Source organism: Aythya ferina, assembly GCF_964211825.1.
Source record: "Aythya ferina genome assembly, chromosome: 5".
Lineage (NCBI taxonomy): Eukaryota > Metazoa > Chordata > Aves > Anseriformes > Anatidae > Aythya > Aythya ferina.
In genome coordinates this window covers 33,110,822-33,128,822 of record NC_140301.1, presented here as the reverse complement: position 1 = coordinate 33,128,822, position 18,001 = coordinate 33,110,822, and the positions used below count along the sequence as shown (strand labels likewise).

The following is an 18,001-nucleotide window of genomic DNA, read 5'->3' as shown; positions in this document are numbered from 1 at the left end:
GCGCTGCCTCAGGTTCCTCAAGTGCTTTCAAAATAGCTACCACTAGCTTGGGACCCAGTTTTGCTGGGCTGTAGGCACTGGGAAAACTGGATGTCACAGCAGCATCCTTGTGCCCACGTCCCCAGAGGTGCCCATGCTCCTGGGCAGGCAGCAGCACTCCTGTGTCTTTCCCAATCCTTCCCCATCTTAACACCAAAACCTTTTAAAATAAGGCAGAAACTCCCCGGGAAAGCTCTCCCTTTCCTCCCTAACTTACTTGACCTACTTGAAAGGCAGCAATTGGGCTGAATACCCGCAGCCCGGCTGCTAAAACTGGGGTGTCGGTGCATCCCGGCGGGGAGGCGGCACGAATCCCTTTTCCCAGCCGCACAAGAGACCCGAAGAGGCCGAGCATCGATGTTGGCGACACTTGGCGCTGGGGACACTAGGGGGCAGGGCTGGCACGCTTTTGGGGCTTTCCCTGCCTGGCCTGGGCAGGACTAGGGGTCTGGAGCCCTCCTCTTGCCGTCCCGCATCACCTCCCCCCCGCAGCAAAGGCGATGCAAAGCCACTTTTGGGGCCACACCGAGCGCTGTAGTGCCCAGCCGGGGGTGACCAGCGTGTCCCTTGGTCCCACAGGTGACATGAGCACCCCTGGGATCCTCCCAGGCTGCCCCCCGGCCCCTCCAGCAGCCAGCAGCATCCTGCCTGTCCCGGCTCTCCGGGGCTGTGATTTATGAGGCAGCCCCTTGGAAACGCTCCGAACCCAGAGCTTAAGTGCTGCTGAATGGCAGCATTAATTACTATTAAAAACACACATTTATATCTCTCTCACCTGCTTTAAATCCTGGGAAATTAGATTCCCTACCCATCCCTTCCAGCCCTGGTGGCAGCTGGGGGTGTTTTATGGCCCTATAAAGCCTTGCAGTACCTGCTGTCTATATGGGCTTTTATTTATGAGACCCTTAACAGGCTTGCTGGTGGCACCGTTTGAGCTTCCCCCTACCCCCATTTTGGTGCTGTTTCCCCTGCCAGGAGCTGTCCCCACAGCTGCCCCTCCTGCAGGGCTCCAGCTTACTGTTTAGCCCCATTTCCCCTCATTTCCCTCTGTGCTTGAAAAGGGTCCATGCACACTCCATGCTGCTCCTGGTGGTGGGAATCGGGCTGGGAATCGGGTGGGAATTGGTGGTGGGATGTGAAGGTTTGGGCAAAATCACAAAACGGGGAGTTTAATGGGGAGCCCCCAGCTGCTCTGGCACAGCACGCAGTGGGTGAGAGCACCGGCGGTAGGTGTGTATGGCAATTTGTCTCAGCCTCGGTACTTTTTTTATGTGGAAAAGGGATTCAGGGAGACACACGCCTCTTGACAGGCTTCTTAATAGCCTCATTTGCTTGTCCTTTGCTGCAGTCATGCCACTTATCGTCAAAAGTCACCAGGGGCTGGGAGATGAGCAGCCCTAAAACCCCAGATCACAGAGACAGCAGCTTGTGTACATCTACCGCTATGTTTGTGTAGGTCCTACAAATATTGCAGCCTTTCTTTTCAGAGGGTGGAGGCGAGCTGTGTAGATGTAGATCCTGAAATAGCCAGCTTTTCCCTAATGGACTGCAGCAGTTCTGCAGCTCATGGTATGCTGAACGCCTTGATGGAGCAGTTAAAATCTCACCACGCCTTGGGGCTGAGAAGCAAACCCCATTTTGCTGGGGGCCTCTTGCGCCCACACAACGGAGGATGGTGGGGTGGAGAAGAGCAGGGGGCCGGGAGCTGTGCTCATCTCCAGGGCTCTCCCATATAATGTCCCTGTCCCTGGCTCTGCCCTCCGAGCACTTCTGGGCCCTCAGACCTGCTGGAGACCAGATGCTGCTCTGGGGAATTGGCCAAATTTGTGTGCCTGTGTCAGCCTGCCAGGGAGAAATTGATAGATATCTCTGCCTCCTGACTCCCAGGCTGAGCATGCTAATTTATAGATTGGATCTGTCGCTCCTGATAAACGATATCTTACTTCCCTAATGCCGCCTTCAAATTGAGTTTTTAAGGCTAGGTCAGACAGGGAAACCAAAGGGTGACTCCGCTTTCTCTTTGCTTTGGCTCCGTTCTCCGTGGTTGGGCTGAAGTTGGCTTTTCAGGCTGAGGACAGAGCCAGGAGCTGTTGCTGATGCCATCCTCGGTGGCCAAGTGGCTGCCTCAAACCAGGCTCTGAAGCCCCACCTGCCTCCTCCAGGTGCTCACTTGGACCGAAATCCCTGAATCCAGTTTGGGCACGGCAGCCCCTGCAGGATGCTTGTCAGTATAGTTAGCAACACACGTTATTTATGGAGCAGCAACACCATTTCCCTGGAAATGAAAAAATCCCCAATCAACCAACAAAAAAAAAATAATAAAATAAAATAAAAAACAGTCGATCCAGCAGAGAAGGGGCATTTCCCATAGGGGTGCTGAACGGGACAGTGGATGGGATGGTGATGGGATGCCCCGTCATGAAGCACACGCCAGACAAAGATGGTCCAGCTTTGTTTCCCTCCTGCCTGTGTCCATCCCCCTTATCTTGCAGCCTGGCTGAGCTGTGTGCTGGGGCAGGGGGTGGAGGGGGACCTGAGACCTCACTCAGCAGCCCCAGCTTGCCCAGGAGCACAGGACGACACCAGAAGGCTCCCAGCTTTCCCCCTGACCATGCCTGAAGCCAACAGAGAGCCCGCTGGCACTCCTCGGGGAAAAGCAGCAATTCCCTTTCTCTGCCTGTGCCAGGTCAGGTGTGCCGAGCATTAATCCCTCCAGGGGATGCGCCTGGATCAGCACAAACACAGCTTCTCCAGCAGCAGAGAGGAGCAGTTTCTGGAGCGCAGCCAGCGGCTCAGACCTGTACATATGTGAGCAGCTTTGTTCCTCCTCCGGGGAGCTGCCTAACAAAGTTGAGAGTTGGCCAAACACCCAGGATTAAGCATATCACTGCTCTAACCCTCCGGAGGTTAGGGGAGCGAAATGCACATGTGTGCGGACCCGTTCGGCTTGTCGTCATCGAGCCCTGGATATTTTCTTGTTACCCAAGAAAGGAACTTGCTGAAGCTGCCTCTATGCCCCGAGCACCACTGCAATAACCCAAAATAAACCAGGCCAGTGAATCCCTTCCAAAGGCAGTGAAAGCAGCAGCCAGAGTCAGGGCCCTTCCACTCACCTTCGCTGAGCTCTAACTCTGAAACCCAACGAAACATCCTAATTTCCCAACTTCCAGAAACCTCAGCAGCCCAAATTTCCCTGCACAACCATCGCAGCTGATTGAGACGGCAAATCCTGCGGCACATCGGAAACTGAGAACGACGGAGCTGGGAACAATAAACCGAATCTGAACTTCCAATTAAAGAAACACAGAGGAGATGGCTGCGATTCGATCCAGATTTAATTCAATCCAAGCTTCCCCTGTTCAAGGCTTGTTTTTCTCCCCCATCCACTGCAAGAAACCTTGCTGCTGAATTTAGGTCAGGCCTCACCCCCTGGGGCTGCTGAAACCCAGCTCCAGGCAAAGCCCTGGAGATCTCCTCTCCCCACCCCGATATCTGACCAAATAAAAACTCCCCTGACAAAGCAGTGGCTTTGCTCCACCTGTGGCTATCAGCACTGCAGGCTACGGGCAGCAAGAGGGCTGCTGGCTCTGCCCCAGTGCAGGGAGCAGGTTGTGATGGCAGAGCTGGGCTTTTGGGACAGTGAGCAGGGCTGGGTGAGCAAAGAGAGGTTCACCTGGGGGCAAGGACAACCCAAAATGATGTGGTGGGAGCGATGAGGCTGTGAGGGCGGTGGTTGGGGCCAAAACCGTGCTCTGTGGTGTGCAGGATGGAGCCTGTGGTGTACGGAGCACAGCCCCAGCAGCAAAACCAAAATGTGGGTGAGGAAGGGGGCACCACACCATCCCCAAACCCCACAGCTCTGCTCCCTCCTCTCTGCCAGCTCCCATCCCCTCTCAGGAGGCCCCATGCTCCCAGTCTGACTCCCCCAGCACCACAGAGGTGCCCCCTCTACGGAAACCTCCTCTTTTTACCAATTATTTTATTTATTTTTTTTTCACCCAGGCCTTTGAAGATGGTTGTTGCCATGGAAACGTGCTTTAAAGCATGCCTTTTTCCTTCCCTTCATCTCCGGAGTCTCTGTTGCCATAACAGCCGCATCCCACCCCTCCCTGCTCCCCGACACGGGGCCAGCCCTGGTCCCACAGGTCCCCCATGGCACGGGGGTCCCCGAGACGCTGCCTCGTGCCACGCAGGGCAGGGGTGGCCGGCGAGGAGCGTGTCCCTTGGCCACGGAGCCGACAGCAGGGCACAGCACGGGAGGGGACAGCAGGGACACACGGTGCCTGCCCACCAGCTGCGGCAGAGCCAAGGCTTAACTGAGAGCACATTGCTGGCTGCCGTCGCCTCAATTAACGCGGCCCTGCTTGCTTTAGCAATTACCTGCCCGTGGCTCCCGGCCCGCTCTCGGATAGAGCTCTCCTGCCAGGAGTCACAGCCGATGAGCGCAAGTGGGGAGCAGGCAGGGAGGGCACCTTCGGGCAGCCTTACCCAAATCCCATGCAGGCACCTCTCCTGTGTGCCTGGGCACCGGCTTGCTGCTGCCCCACGCTCCTGCTGCAGCTCTCCAGCAAGAAAAGTGTGGATGACAGCAGCATCGATGTCCCCAGTGTGTGGGGCTGCTGGGGAACAGTGCTGGCAGCCACCAGGAGCAATGGGGCCACCAGTTAGGGACATGGAGGGTGAGCTGTGTGCTCTGAGCACAGGGGAGGCTGGCTCCCAAACACCTCCTCGCCTGCTAAGCCGCCCTACATCAGCTGAAGGGTGAGCGCAAACAAAAGTCAAAGGGACTGACTTGTTCCAGGGGAGAGAGAAATATTGCCTGCGCTCTCCAGAGGGCAGCAGCAGTGGAGATTGAAATGGTCACGATGCGATTTCCTCGAGACGCTGTTGAAAACTGCTACCAGGCTTTGCTTTAAACTAATCAGAGTCCTTTACACGGCATTAGGAGCTGCTCCACACCACTGCAAGGGCTGTGTCCTACCAGTGCTGAGTGTGCGGGCTGCGCCTGACAGGCCCGTGCTGGCACCAGATTGATGTCCTTCTTGTTCCCGATAAGGATCCGAAGCCTCCTCTGGGTCCCAGCAGCGATTCTTTTATCCTCCCTGATTGTGGCATCCGCGCTCCCGGTGTCCCCGGGGACGCATCAATCGCGGAGCTGCAGGCGCCGTGCTGCTATCGGCAGCGATGATGGAACAGCTACAGGAGCAGCTGTCATTTCTCCCTGTTTGCGTTTTGTTCTCGGGCTATCAGCGGGACGTTTTCCGCCAGACACCTATCAATCTGCCTGCCCGACGGAGGCTGTGTGGCTGAGGATGCTGGAGCCAAAGCCTGCCCTCTGCCGTGCTGCCTGGCAGCAGCTGAGGGCACGGGGACCCCTCTGTGGTGCCAAAAAGCCAGATAACGACAGGCCCATGTCCCATGTAATGCCTCCCTATCCATCACCGAGCTCGCGGGCCGTACCTTGGCTCTTTGCTCAAAAACCTCAGGGCAAGGTGACTCAGCTGCTGCAGGCAGCACCGAAGCGAAGCACCCGCATCCTCCAGCCACCCGGGGAGGATGCCTCAGCCCCGTTTGGTGCCCTGCTCATCTCCAAGCAGGGGCCTCGTGCTTTGCAGCTGGACCTGCTGCCACACCGAGAGCTGACTGAGCTGCTCAATGCCACGCAGGGAACCCTTTGATGCTGTCCCTACGGCTGTGTCCTGCTCTCCTGACATGTCTGGGGTCCAGCTGCCCGCTCAGCCTCAACTCCTCCAGCCCAGCCGGTGTTACAGCAGTGCTAATTAAACAAATACGTCTCAATTCTGATGAAGAACTATATGCAAATCTGTGCGATGCTTCGCAGCGGGATGCGTTTTAGCAGTCAGCTCTGCAGTCGCGTGCTCCTCCTCGGGGAGTGCCAGCTGCATGGCAAATGAGCCCGATCAGGGGCTGGAGCCTCCTGAGCCCCCCAGCCCTCGCTGCCTTCACACCCAGCCAGAAAAAGCTGTTCCTCCCTGCACAGGACCATGGGCTGGGGCAGGGGCTGGTTTCTCTTGGCGTCTCCTTGACAGAGCCTGGCCTTTGCCTTGTGCACAAGCAGGGGATCAGCCACTTCCTCGGTCAAACAGCTGGGCCCAAACCCCAGGTAGGAGGTGAGGGGTGAGCTCCAACATTCAGCTCCACCTGCAACGCCCAGGGACACTCAGTCTTTGTTTTCCTCCCTTCTCTGGTGGATGGGCAGAAAGATTTTTTTTTCCTATTTTTTTTTTTTTTGGCCTGTTTATAGACTCAAAATAATTAGAAACAGAAAGGTTTCTTACCTTTTTCCACGAAGATAAACTTCTCCAGAGACAGCCTTTGTGCATATTGAACACCGTTCTTGAAGCTTCCCCCACTGCTCTCTGGGAGGCACTCGGCACGTGAGGCACATCAAAGGTAATGCAAAGCACTGCTGAGATGCTACAGGGGGGAGGAAGAACCATACCAATGACATTTTAATCTTGGAAAGAAAAAGTGGGAAAAAGTGCTTAAAATCCTTGCCCGAGAAGAAAAAAGGTAGAAGGGTCTGGTTGGGGTACAGAGGGTTGCTTTCTGGGGCCATTTTACCTCCTTACCAGGCCAAAACCTCCTCGAGCTCCCAGAGCTGCGAGGGACGTACGGAGCAGAGGTTCCCTTGGGCTTTTTCTGACCAGGCACCAAAATGAGCAGTCCTCTGAGGGTGGGGAGTGGGAAGCAGGAGCAGCGGGTGGGCTCCATCCCCTGTCCTCACCCCTTGGCCACGCTCCCTCTGAAATCCACCCCACTCCTCCGCACACCTCGGCTAAGCGGCTGAACGTCCCGCCACAACCCATGCTGTGGCGCAATTAGTCAGTGCAAATGGGGATTTTAATTGCCCCGGTGATTTACGGCGCCCGGGCAGTATAATTAAAATTCATTCTCAGGCACAGGCAATGAGGCGTGCAGGAGCACCAGCTCCTTACTGGAGTGATTGAGGCGCCAGCTGCAGCCGGGAGGGCTCGCACCAGGCACCAGGTTGGTGTCCCCGTGCCCACCTGTGTACGGGGATGTTGGTGTCCCCGTGCCCACCCATGCACAGCACTGCCCTGACCCCAGGCATCCTGTGGGCAATGGTCCTTCTGCTGTCCGCAGGAGGCTGTGATGAAGCTCCACGATTAACCACGCAGAGGGGGACTCAGCGCTGCGCTCTGCTGCCAGCCCCGCTCCCCATCGCTGCCTCTTTCTCCCTTCCTTCGCTGCGAGGAAGGAGCTTTGTCTCTTGCCAAATCCCCCGTCTGTGTTGGGGGATTGGGGTGAGCCAGGCGTAAAATGAAAATAAATCACTAATTCCTCCTAATAATGCCTGATTTCCTGATTTGATATCCCACATTAATTCTAATTACTCACCCAGAGTCAGGGCATTAATCAAGGCGTTAAAACTTCTCCTTGCTTAGCAACACGGAGCCGCCGGCAGCTGGCAGTCCCGGTGTGGGCTCTGCCTGTCCCCACCATGGCTGTGTTGTGTCTGGGGACCCCAGACCCTCTGCCCCCTGCCCCGGGGTGCCTGCTCCCAGCCCAGTGCCCCTTTGCAGCCACCAGGCAGCACCAGCCCACGCTGGGGTTTGCCCGTGTCCATGAAAGGCAAACTCACTTGTTCGAGTTATGACGCAATTAACATTTCTTCTGATTATAATTTTTTTTTTTTTGATGTTGAAAGGATTAATATTGCATTTATTCACTAGCTGATTAATTTTTTTTTTTTTTTTTAACTCATCAGTTGAATAAGCTTTAATTTGGATGGTAATTAACTGAAATATGTATAAACTCAGAATCTGCACTCGGTTTTATTAGCCTGCCTTACCTGTCCTCGATACAGGACAAAAAAGCACTCTCAATATGCACTCGTGTTTAAAAGCCCTACAATTTATGAAGGGCAGCATCAGACACAGCGAACGAGCTAGGCTTGGTTTCTGGCTCCGGCATCCTCACAGATTTTCAGAAGAGCAGACCTCACTCGGTCGGATGTCACTGCTAGGACAGAAATGGCAAGCAGCCTTTCTGCTTTTTCAGGTTCGCAGCTTCTCAAATTTGACTGAGCTCATCGTTGACAGCATTTTCTCTGCACTTCGAGAGCCCATTACTGTTGCCAAAATCTGTTTTTGTATTTCATTCCAGGTCTCAGATGCTTCCCGAGCTGTTGGCTTGGCATTAACTTTTGAGCAACAAGCACGCGTTTCCTGGGTACTGACACTTACATGGCTTTAATAGCCTACAGGAAACTCATGCCTTGGTTTGGTGTTTTGAACCAAAAGAGTTAATTTTTAAGAGAAATATGGAGCTAGAATACTTTCAATTAGCAGCAGTATTTAAATATGTCCTGCTCCCGGGGTCCGGGCGCTAGCTGTGCTCTGAGCTAGAGAACAAAGCAGAGTCCTCCCGCACTCAGAGCTAATTGGGCTTGGGGTCTGGTGGCCCCAAACCACACTGACTTCTGCTCCCAGAGCTCACCCCTCTGAAGTTCTCCTTTAAAGGGAAACTAAACACTTATGGTAAAAAGAGGAGCAGAAAGCCATGCTGGGGGCAAGGAGCATGTGGAGCCCAGCACATGCTGAGCCTCACCCCATGTCCCATTCCCAATGGGGATGGGATGGCCGCTGGCCCCACGGGGATGCTCACAGCAGCAGCAGCTTTTAAACTAAAACCCCACCCTGGCACCTTTGGAGCGTACAGCCTGTCTGTGCGGGGATTGCTGCCTTGCCTTCTTGTTTCTCTCCTCTGTAAGCTGCAGGTCAGTGGTTTACAGCCTGGGGTCAATGTATCTTGAGGGTGCCGTGAGCTATTTCCCAGCCTAAGAAAAGCGAGCCTCACCACAGCCTTACAGACACTGTGCAGGAATTTGTGGCTCCATGGGAGTGTTTTTAGGAGGTGTACAGTTGGGATTGCTCACAAAGCTCAAGACGAGATAGATGTGTTCACCCAGGAGGGTTTTACAGCCTCCATACTCAAACTCACCTTTATTCCCTGGCTAGTGCACAGAATTAATTACATTTCTGCAATGCTAGCATGACCCTATAGCAGCTGACTTGCCATCACCCAGCCTGGCCAGACAAATCCCTACCCTGGAGCCCCTCACGACCTGCAGGACAGACTGTGCTCAGCCCCACCAGGCTACCCTAGTGCCAGAAGGGACAGGGAATTGGGCTGTGCCCAACACCCCGTCCTCCCTCTGCCCGTGCAGCAGCATGCGAGCACTAACAGGGACTTCATTAACGTGCACGGCCTCCCCGTGCCATCTCCAGGTCTCTGCGTGCCACTAAATCATCTGGTTTGGAACAAATTCACTGGGAAGAACTACAGCAAGTCAAGCAGAGGTCTGGGACACAGGAACAATGGCCCATAAAGCAAACATGCAGCAGTGCGCTCAGCTGCCGGGGATGCTGCTGGCACATGTGGCTGGGAAGATTAATATGCACCGAGCAAGCAGGAGCAGGGAGGGAAGCTCGCAAGGTTCCTCTCATTAGCTCATCCTTCCAGCTGAGTTAATGACTCCCAAGTTTCACCCAGCCCTCTCTGCAGCTGCTATGGAGAGGCACCACAAGTTAGTGGAGAGCTGAGTGTGTGCGTGTGATGGAGGGCTTCAGATCCCCTCTGGATCCCCCTGGGGGAAGGCTCTGCTCCCAGGACACTGGGACTGGGTGTAGGAAGGCAGGAGGGGACACTGTGCCCTGCCACTGCTCCCTTTCTTCTACATGGGGACAGAGCAGGAGGGTCTGGTGTATCCCAGGCAGCAAAAGCAGGCAAAAAGGGAGCTCAGAGGAGAGCGTACACAAGGAGCAGAGAAGTATGGGACACATGGGTAGTAACCCCGCATGCACAGCAAGACAACTGATGGCCCAGCACGGGTGGCAGCATACCTGCAGCCAGCTCCCAGGGAAGGCAAGGTCCCTGCTGAGGGACCTCATCCCCTGGGGTGGACATTAGAGCCATACAAAGCAGAGCTGGGACAAGCGGACCGCTGCAGGAGGGCCTGGGATATCTGGCAGGGCAGCAGCCGGAGCAGAGCCAAGCAGGGAGGAAGGATTACTTCTGCGGAGGGCAGCTCGTGCCAAGGGTATTTTTTATCCTAATGATCGCAGGCCAAACCCGAAGAAGGAGCTCAGTGGGAATAGGACTAATACATCAGCCTTGTAAGCTGTGGCAGCACGGGGCCGGATTCTGCTCCAGAGCAGCATGGGACCGGGTCAGGAGCCTGGCTAGAAAATGATGGTGGAAAGCCTGGGGGGCTTGGCACAGAACTGGTGCAGCCGGGTGCCTGCACATGGCAGGAGGAGGCAAAAGCCAGCCCCTTACCTGTGCAGGAGAAATCAAGCTGGTGCCACAGGGATGTGCTGCCTGAAGGTCCAGGACTTCAGGGGCTCCCCAAAGCCAGCCAGCCAGCTTCATCAGCCCCATCCTGGTTTGTACTGATACCAAGGCTGGGATCCCTGGTGCTCAGCATCCTGCATCCCCGCTGCCTGCTGTTATTCCCTCCACAGGTGAGCTGCGAGCAGCCACTCTCCCATGCCCTTCTCTGATATTTTTCTCTGGCAGCCTCTCTCCCACCTTCTCCTCCTCCTTTATTCTTCAACTCAAGAGCCGAAATGAAAACACCTTCCCCAACAGCCCCTGACAACAGCGGGAGGGAAGCCAGCTGCATTCTACTGATTTGCAAAGAAAGAAATACAGAGAAACGTCTTGATAGCATCGTAGGGAAAAAAAAAAAAAAAAAAAAAAAAAAAAGGAAGAAGAAAAAAAAAGCGGATGCTGTGCTGCACTCAGCCGTCTCTCGAGACTGGGTCTCCGCTCCTCTGACTGTTTGAAGCCCGGCTCAGTCCCCAGGGATCTCAACAGCTCCAAAGCTGCTGACGAGGAGCGAGAAAAAAATCAGACACGTTCTCTGCTGGCAAAGGCTTTCCCTGCAGAAATCAAAGGATGCTGCACAGGAGCAGCACGCCGGGTATAGCCAAGGAGCAGGAGGCTGAGGGGAGCTGAAGTGGCACTGCCTGGGAAGGCAGAGCAGGGCTGGAGGATACGCGGCTGCTGCCTAAGGTCTGCAGGAATTTGATGGGAATTAACCTCCCTGGGGAATGGGGTCTCTTCCTCTCCTCCCAAGTGAACTGGGTGAACTTGGGGTACTGGTGCAGGGCTGTTACCTTCTGAGTTGCTAGCATGCTGTCCTCCTGCCCTCATTTGTCACGCATGGTCTCCAGGCCACTCACCTCACCTCAAACAATCCCAGCAGAGAAGCACGAGGCCACCCAAAGGCAGATATCTTGAAGCCAAATGAGCACCAGTTTCAGTAGTCCCTTCACGCAGCCTGGAGCTGGCACAGACAGAAGGAATCAGGACATCCCTGGTGTCTCTGGGAGGAGGAAGAAAGGAGCTATTCCCAGGGCTGCTAACTGCATCAAGCAGCAGCAGGGCAAAGCTCCAGCACCTCTCCTTGCTGGAGCTGCAGGGAGAAGCAAGTTTATGAAGTTTATGGCATCTTTAGCAAGAGTTAATGCTAGAGGTTCTCCAAAGAGCTGCAACAGCCAGCTACCACCACGCACACACTGCTACTGCATTTGCAGGTGAGAGCAACAGGTTATCAGCCCCATTCGTTAGCACCTCATTAGCTTTAAGGAACCTGCTCCCTCACTGTGGGCCTGGTTGTGCCTCCTTAAAGACACGGTTACACGGTTTGCTCCACAAGCAGCCCCATCAAGCTCAGCAAAAGCATTCCTACTGCACCAGGCCTTGTGGAGGCCTCCCATGGCAGCATGGCGCGGAGCTGTGCAGAAACACCCCCAGTGCAAACAGCCACCAGTGTCCTAAGTTGCTGAAATGACTAACTCAGCTATTGCTGTGAGGGCAAGAACACTTCACCAACACCACGCAGAGGTCTTTGCTCTTGGTTGCACCAGCTGCGAGGCTCGCTGTGCTGTTTTCTGAGAGATCCCATTACGTCGCCTTAAGATTCACTCAAAAGCTGCCGTTAAGACCTGGGTTTTAGACAAAACACAATTCTCTGCAGTGCTTTGATCCTCCTGTCGCTCATCTCTTTCTAAAGGGCTCAGGATGTGTCTCTCCCTGAAGCCACACGCTCTCAGCCCCCACGGGCCTGCCGCAGCAGCTTCCCTTTGAGCCTGGGTTGCAGCCCTGCCACCGGGGAACCCCATAAGGACAGAGCTGGCTGCTGGTCCCAGAGCACCATCACTTCGCTAACAAAAAAGCCTCTCAGCACCCTCTTTCCCCCCAATTCTGCTCGACCAGCCAGGGCAGGGCTGCCAGCTCTCCCCAGTCCCATGCCCAGAGCCGCCCCGGTGCTGCCCTGCCCACCGCTGTTGGTGTTTCTCAGCCTCTCGATTTTTCCAGCACCGATATTGCTTTTCCTGGTGTTGCCATAACAACTGGCGTTAAGAGCTTGTTGACATTGCCCCGTTGTACTAATTGCACAGTTCCCTGTCACCGCTACATGCCAGTTTATTTCTTTCCAAGGCCTGAAATTGCTTTCGGCCACCTTGTCCGCTCCCTCGCCACCTCCCCAGGCCTAGTTAGGGAGGTGGAGCGAGGGAACAAATGATCCCGAAACGCCCCAGGGAAGTGTCATTTAACCCATCCAGAGCAGCCAGGCGGCCACGCGGCTCCAGCTCAGGGACTTTCGGATGAGTTGCCTCCATTTGCTGCGTTGCACCTGCAGCAGAAGGAACATTTAGGGCTGAGTGTCGCAGCGTGCGAGGGCCGGGCTGGAGCTCCTGCAAGGCATCACGGCACCCCACGGGTCCCCATCCTCTGGGAATGGTTCCTGTCCCCTGGGTGGCAATGGCACGAGGGTTTTGCTCCTCGCTCTGACAGAGGAAACGATTAGCAGGATCGATCACATCGACCTGGCGGAGTTTTCAGAAGATGCTTGGGTCACCTTGCGGCTCTCATCTCAGCCCCTGGCAGCCTGGCTTCCTGCTCCCACCTGTGTTTCCCCATAAAACACGGTGGCCAGCAGTGCCACAGCCTGACGCTGACAAACACCCACATGGAGCCTCCTCCCAGCCCTGCAGCACAGTCCCTGCTGTCCCCAGGGATGCTGGACGAGGGACAGGGACAGACCAGATGCATGGGAAGCTCCCAGCCTCCGCTGGGCACTCCTACCCCAGCAGCAAGGCTGCCCTGTTGTGTTCCTCGGTAATTTATCACCAAGACACTTACTTTATAAATATTAAATGAAGGGCTCCATAAATTTTTAACGCAGAAAATAAAACTGCATTTGGTGAAGGGAAAAGAAAAAAAAAAAAGCAAACCACAAAACAAACAAACCAACCATGCTCCTCACCCATTCCCGTTGTCTTCCTCTCTTTCCCTGGCCTTGCCAACACCTTGCCATGGCTTTCTGCTGAACCTTCCACCCCTGTCCCTCTGGTCACGGGGAAGGAGGCAGCCAGGGGTGGCTGTGGAGGCTGCACAGCAGGGATCCTGGGCTGGCCAGGCAGCTGTTTTGGCCACATCCCATAATGGGGAATGCTGCATGGGGGCATGGCACACGGCACAGCCCGGGAGCTGCAGAGACCTGCCTGTCCCTTGCTGCCAGCCTGCTGCAGTGAAGAGCACGGATGAATCATTAGGACAAGTGCTTCTACAGCCCAAGCACAAATGAGGGAAGATTGGACCTTAGGCAAATAACAGCTCTTTGCTCAAGTGCGCTACATTTCTGCGCTCAACCGCGGCTCCTCGTGTGAAGCCTGTCACAGGGGACGTGCTGCCCATCCCTGGGGTCCAGCACGCAGGAGGTGAGCAGCCTGGCCCCAAGGATCAATACCTTGCAGTAACCCCTCAGCATCACCACGGTTTTCCCAGATGCTTTGTAGAAAAGCAAGTCAGCCAGAAAAACCTGATGCTGGACCCTGCTGCGGGTCCTCCCTGCACCCTTGGTGGGAGCTGCCCGCTCCCTGGCGGCTCTCTGCAAAGTGCAGATGCCAGCAAATCCTCGCTCCCGCAGTCATTAACTGCGGGGAGGCACCGAGCATCAGCAGATTTCTGGTAGGAGTGGATCGAGGGGACTTTCTCTCATCCGGATGGTGACAAAGAAGGCTCGGAGGGAGCTTTCTCCTTGCTGATGAGCGCCCGGAGCGACCTTGCGCCTTCCACCGCAGATGGGCATTGGCTTTGCAGCAGCCTCAGAAATACCTGCAGGAGTTTGTCGCTGCTTTGATAACTCCAGTGGTTTTGGATTATTTTTGTGGGCAGATGTGCCTGTGCTCAGCACATCCCCCTGCTCCCGGCTGCCCCTGCAGGGCCGCGTGGTGCTTAAGGACCAGCTCAGCACCATCCCCAGGTGGGGGCTGTGGGGATGCTCCAGCGGGGAGAGGCGGAATCCCCAGCTACCAATCCACGCAACAGAGCCAGGCATTAACCAAAACAGAAACTAATAAAAGTGATTTTAACAATAATAACGGCAACACAAGTTATTAAAGTCTACACTCAGCTGGGCGTGGGGCTTACTGAGTATTTTCCTGGCTTTTTGTCAGACTGTGGGATTGCCCCAGACACTGGGGCAGGGTGTATGACAAGGAGAGACAACGATCAATTTTTAATATTGCATATTTAAGCAGGCTTGGGCTCCAATCCATCATATCCCCTGGCTTTCCCTAAAATTAATCTTCAATAGCTTATCGAGAACTTCAGAAAATTAATATCCCAGCATTTCACCTTAGGGGAACAGCACTTTCTCTGGTTGAATATGCATGCAAGAGCAAAAAAAGAGCGCGATGAAGTGCCTGCCTGCAAGACTTCAGCTTCAAAAGAGTTTTTTTTTAATTTTTTTTTTTACGTTTAGCGGAGTCCCCCCCCCTTCACTGGGCTCTCCGTTCTGCTGGAGGGAGCATCCTGGGAGTGTGGGATGGTTGCAGAGAGGACAAAACAATTCCCAGGCTGCTTCCTACACAGGACGCTTCACCTTCCTGTAACGGGGCCCCAAATGAATGAATCTGTCCTTTAACATCAGGCCATGGGAGCATGAAAGGGAACAGGAACAGGACGTTCCCCTGCTGTCTGATGCCAGGCAGCTGAACATCCACGCTCCCACTCCCAAATTCAGTGGGGGGAGGCTCCTGCTGGCAGTGGCCCCGACCCTAAAGGCAGGAGGGAGCCTCCAGTCGGGCAGGGCTTGCAGCACCAAGGCAGCTGCCTGCCCCTGTGGGAACGGCTTGTTAATGAGTAAAAGTTTCATTTTTTTAGGGCCCAGAGGAGGGTGTGAGCCCTCCACGGGCTGGCAGCGACCCAGTGAGCTGCAGCAGCTCACCAGGAGGCAGCCCAACCTCTTCCCTGGCTGCAGGGCTGCCAAACTGGTGCCCAGGGAGACAAAGAGGGGATCAAACCCTCATTTTCTGTCCCTCCCCAGCAGACAGGAGAGGTCAGATTCTGGCAGATGCGGAGGGCTTTGCTCCAGATGCCACCAGGGAAAGCAGCTGCTGCTGGGCACATCCATGCCTTGGGGTCTGGGGGTTCCCTCCGCCTGTCTCAGCTGGGGGAGGGTGGAGAGCAAGGGGGGATTTTGAAGCCAGAGCTGTGCCAGGCAGGAACGGGGGAGGCAAGAGGGACAGGTGGCCGTGGGGAGCTGGGGGATGCCCAGTACCACTTCACCAGCTTCTCCATTAAACAGGCTCCGTGGCAATGGGATTAAGAGGTCAAGGAGCACGGGGACCACATCCCCGAGTGGATTATCATCTGCAGGAGAATTAAATGGAGATTATCTCCAGCCTAGCAGGCACCGCTGGGGCTGGGCTGGTTCAATCTCCCTCTCCAGAAGCCCTGTGTCCCTGCACGGGACGAGGGCTGTGTGTGGTGCTCCCCATGCCCCTCACCTTGAGAGCCCAAAGCAGGCTGCCCCGTCCCAGGACGGCACCAGTCGACACTGGGAAAACGATGCTGGAAGCAGTTGCTGATCCTCAGAAGGAGCAATTACGCATCTCCATGAAGAGAGCACTTATCATGATGTGTTCATCTTCCCTGACACCTCCTGTACCGTGCCCTGGCTGCGTTTTGCAAACACTAATTAATTAAGCCGTACACCTTTGTGAGGAGCTGTGGTGGGACCGCTGCCTGCCTGCTGCCGGGGGGGGGGGCCGGCTGCTCCGTGCATCCCTGCAACCAGCCACTGTCCCCATGGGATGGATGCTCACAGGGGGCTCCGAAATGGGGACACCAAAGCCTGGCCTGGAAGCAGACATTGCAGCAGGTAACGAGAAATAAAAAAATGAGCCCGAGCGGGTTTCCACAGAGCAGATGGCTGGAGGTGTAAAAACAAAAGACAACAAGAAAACCTTCCCCCCAAAAACAAACAACAGATAGTTGGTAGCAAATGTTACACTGACAATAAAAATGAAGCCTCCAGGGGTAATTTGGGGAATTACAGATCAGTAAATTGCACATCTGTGTGCACCAAATTGATTGGAATGATAATTAAAACCAGAACATCTCATAATACAGCCCAGTGTGCACATCTCTGAGGAAAATCATGTCTCACTAATCTCCTAGATTTCCTCAAACTTATCAGCCCAGCAGTGGATAAAGCACAACGAAGTGGCTATTTATTTAGGGCTCCTTTGACAAAAGATGGTGCAGGCAGCTGCTACGAAAGCCTATTAGCCGTGGGGCAAAAGACACTGTCTTTCCCTGTACGAGAAACCGGCAAGGAACCCCAAAGCTTGTCTGGTTTTATGGTGGCAAAAGATCAGCAGCAAAGTCAGGATCTGTGCCTGGCTCCTGCTGTGAGTTTGTTATCAGTGGCTGGGATGGAGGAGCAGATGCAGGTGGTAGAAGTACCAGCTCGCTCAGGTGGTTCTCAGCCACGGGAGATGGCAAGGAGCGTTGGAGAGCCCTCCACGTGCCGCATGGATTGGTACCACGCTGGCAAACCGCATTAGCGCCAACAAATGCGGAGGAACGCGCTTTGTTGTGTAAAACCTGCGGTTTTGGTAAACCTGAGGGGGTTTCTGCAGCACCTCCAGAGGGGCAGGGGCTGCTCCGGGGACAGCTCTGCCTGGGGGGGAGGCAGGGGGAGGCCGGCAGGGCAGAGGGTTCCTCCAGCTCCCTGTGCTCCTGTCACATCTGTTTTTAATCTGAGCAAGAAGGAGCCCGCTCGTGCCCCCGCAGGGTGGCCCATACAAGTCTGTCTCTTGTATCTTTTAAGAGAGAAGGAACTCGTCCCCTCCGCTCCCCTCCTGGCTCCTCTCTCCGCATCCATCATCATTAGCAGCCATAAACGTCAGAGCCGCAGCCATTAGGCTGCTATTCCCAGATAAATAATGCTTTTCATATTTAATTTACAAGTGGCTGCAGAGCCTCTTTGGGGTGCACGGGGTTAATTAAGAGCCGAATTAGATAGAAATGCTTCTCCCCAGGGAAACTCAATTAAAGCCTTCTGGAAAAAAAATATAAATAAATAAAAAATAAGACACCGAGGCTGGGCACAACCTCTCCCTGAGCAGTGGGGCTGTGCTGGCCGGTGGGAGAGGCTTCTCTGCTTCTCTCCCCACCGTGCATATCTCCAGTTTGGGCAGCTCCCAGGATCAGGACAGAGGGAGCCAGAATCGAGAGCCCACGGGTTCCAGCGAGAGGTGCCAGGGAGGATGCTAATGGTTAATCCTCCCTCCTGCTGCACAAACAAGCTGCCAAATGCTCCCCAGGAAAGCCGGCTCCGAACAGGAGGTTTACCAAGACCTTGTTGTGTAAGTGAAGGAAGCTCCTGGCCTCCTCCTCCCAGACATCTGCTCACCAAACCGACGCTTGCTGCAAATCACAAGCTGCAAGCAGCCCTGTGCGAGCTAGATATCCTGCCTGTGTTGGTGTACGGGCAGCAACCCTGCCCCTTCCTGAGAGAAAGAGCTGCGGATGGAGCACCACTGCTGGAAGAAAAAAACAAACAAACAAAGAAAAAACACGCAACAGAAGCCAACTAACCCTCTGGAGAAGG

The 18,001-nt window shown here is 54.9% G+C and overlaps 1 long non-coding RNA gene across 4 annotated transcripts; it reads right to left on the bottom strand.

The window, feature by feature from the left end:
• Positions 1-1,150: 1,150 nt before the first annotated feature.
• LOC311437090 lies at positions 1,151-11,646 on the bottom strand. Of its 4 annotated transcripts, none has more exons than XR_014693287.1 (4): positions 11,274-11,646; positions 6,339-6,477; positions 3,153-3,300; positions 1,151-2,314 (listed from the first exon to the last, which is right to left on the bottom strand). It is a non-coding gene; the product is annotated as an uncharacterized lncRNA (long non-coding RNA). The 4 variants fall into 4 exon arrangements; XR_014693288.1 differs by having other exon boundaries at positions 3,153-3,285; XR_014693289.1 differs by lacking the exons at positions 1,151-2,314; positions 3,153-3,300 and adding an exon at positions 3,411-6,201 and having other exon boundaries at positions 11,208-11,646.
• Positions 11,647-18,001: the final 6,355 nt, after the last annotated feature.